The following is a 2,946-nucleotide window of genomic DNA, read 5'->3' on the forward strand; positions in this document are numbered from 1 at the left end:
TTTGGGTGCAGGCTCTTTCTCCACAAGTCAGTGTGAAAGCAGATGGAGGCTTCTCTTTGGGAGGAGAGGTCACATGATAGAGCTAAGGAGCCTGCTTTCTTGCCTGGACCTTGGGTTTTAATCCACAGGCTCCAAAGAGAACTTCTGGCATAGGTGGGCATGCTGTGGAAAGAAGGAAGGAAGGAAGGAAGGAAGGAAGGCAGGCGATTTTCAGATGAGTCTTTCCTTTTGGATTGCTCTTGTCCAGACGCTGGGAAATCTGGTGCCAGGATAGGGAGGAGTGTGTGTGTGTGTGTGTGTGTGTGTGTGTCTGTGGTGGCTTGCCCTGGGGAGGAGAATGCATTTGCGCTGCTCAGCTGTTGATTCTCAGCAGCTGGTGGGTGCCAGGAGAAGCCCAATTAAGTGCCCAGCCCCCTCTTCCAGCTCCCTACCAGTCTAGCAACTCCCCACAAGCCCTTTCTTCTCTTGGGCAAAGCATTCTCCTGCCAGCTGCCTGCTCCTCCAGGTGTTTCCTGTACTCTTTTTGTGTGCACACTGGGGGCACTGAGGGCGGGGAGAGGGCCTCTGTTTGGGCTTCCCATTAGCCAATGGCAGCCAGTGTGGGGGAGGCCTGCGCTCCTGTATCTGGGGAGAACTGACCGCAGTGGCAGCTGCCTGCCAACACCTGCCTTATCCAAGAGCATGTAAACATTAACATGTCCAGGGAGGAAGGGACTTGCTGCGCAGGGCAGAGGCTGCTCTTGGTTCAGACGAGGGTCAGCTGCTCCCAGTCCCCCTGCCCCCATTCACCAGGGGAGAAGGGTGGGGCCAGGGCCGAAATGTGGCTCAGCCCAAGGCTTCAGGGCAAAGGCCTGGCTGCCCTAGATACTAGTCCTTACGGGGCAGGCTCCTCTGGAGCTGGGTCACCTCTGTTGGGTGCTGTGTAGTGGCCCTCTGTGACAGAGCGGAACTGCCCCATAGGGCTTCTAGGCTGTGCCCCAAGGGGCGGGTTGACCCCATGGCTGCAACCATGGGCCCAAGCATAAGAACTACTGTGAGGCTGGTGCGGGCCCAGGCTGTGTTTCCTTCTGTTGTGGATGCGGTCTCTGGGTTGGTAGCTAATGGCAACCTTTCCTGGAGCAGAGCACCAAGCCATGTCCTCCGCCGAGCCACGGGGCAGGATCGAACCTCAGACCTTTCCGTTAGCAGCCTGAGTTTGGTTTTGTGGTTCGCTGGTATCTTTGCCATTTGGCATCATCTGAAGCAATTAAAAACAAAAACCAAACAAAAATGTCTTGAGCTGTTAAAGCAAGAAGTTGCTGCGCTCCACCCTTTGTTTAGGTACATGGTAGTGTGTGTGTATGTGTGTGTGTGTGTGTGTGTGTGTGTGTGTGTGTCGTGGGTTTTGGTTTCTTTTTGGTTTCTACGTCCGATTCCAACTTGCATAGAAGCTCTTTGAGAAACTTCTGATGCTGCTCAACAACCTACCAGAGCCCTGAAGGAGGACGAGGGCCAGGAGAGTCTAGACACTTCAGTGGTTCTCTCTCTCTCTCTCTCTCTCTCTCTCTCTCCATGGCCCTTTGCCTCTTCCCAGTTGCAGAGACCCTAACCCACTGCAGCCTGACCAGCGAAATGGATTGGTGCACCCTAACCGGGAACATCAGAGGCCGGTTTCCCAGTGCTGGTGCCAAACACGCCCGTGTTCAGTGTGACCCACTTCCTTTCTCCCTGGGTCCTGCTGAAGGAGGCAATACAGTCTTCCTGCCATCCTTGCTGCTTGGCCAACAGGCTCCGTCGGGGGCACCTGGGAGGGCTGGGTGCGGGGAGATGGTTCACTGATTGTGACCAGGATGAGATTGGAAGATACCCGGGGACAGGATGGGTGTAAGAGCACTTGCTAAGATTAGAGAGCTACCTGGATGGGAGAGGCCATGATTATGGCTGGGAGAGAGGTGGGTGGGGTGTCACTGCTACCTTGGAGTCCGGGGCTTGTATTTGGGGTCTTGCACAGAGTTGGCCGCAAACGGTAGCTTGAAAGACCTTTTTAATCATGATGTTATTTTTGTTGTTGTTGAGAATGTGCACGGCGCAACAAGCACCGACTCCATAGTTTCTGCAGGTACAATTCAGTGACTTTGATCATATTCTTCGGGCTGTTCACCTTTCCTCACGCTCTGTTCTGGAGCAATGCCTTTCCCATTTATAGCTACTCGCTGGCCCTCGCTGAGGACGAGCCCTGTGGCACAGTGGTTATCCACTGGGCTGCTAGCCTCAAGGACAGCAGTTCAAAACCACCGGCTGCTTCTTGAGTCCTGGAGCCAGGTCCTGCTGGTGCTCAGAGGAGAGGCCGGGAGAAGCACCGAGTAGGGGCATGAGCAGAGGTGAGAAAACATACAGGGCAGGACCAAGAGTGTGAGGGGCAATGCTGGGAGAGTGGAGGGTGAGTGGGTTGGAAAGGGGGAACTGATTACAAGGATCCACATGTGACTTCCTCCCTGGGAGATGGACGGCAGAGAAGGCGGGGAAGGGAGACTCTGGATAGGGCAAGATATGACAAAATAACGATGTATAAATTACCAAGGGCACATGAGGGAGGGGGGAGCAGGGAGGGAGGGGAAAAAAAAAGAGGATCTGATGCAAAGGGCTTAAGTGGAGAGCAAATGCTTTGAGAATGATTGGGGCAGGGAATGTATGGATGTGCTTTATACAATTGATGTATGTATATGTATGGACTGTGATAAGAGTTGTATGAGTCCCTAATAAATTGTTAAAAAAAAAAAAAAGAAAACATACAGGGGTTTGGGGCCTCAGGGTGTTACTCTTCCGAATGAGATGACAGGATAATTACATATGACAGCAACTTGAAACAGTAACGAAACGCAAAGGAATGGAATTGCCCCAAACGGAAGCCATCAGCGAGGGGTGAGGTTAGCAGCGGTAGGATTGGGAAAGAGGGCCGTTTGGAGC

The sequence above is a fragment of the Tenrec ecaudatus genome, chromosome 1 (assembly GCF_050624435.1).
Source record: "Tenrec ecaudatus isolate mTenEca1 chromosome 1, mTenEca1.hap1, whole genome shotgun sequence".
Classification (NCBI taxonomy): domain Eukaryota; kingdom Metazoa; phylum Chordata; class Mammalia; order Afrosoricida; family Tenrecidae; genus Tenrec; species Tenrec ecaudatus.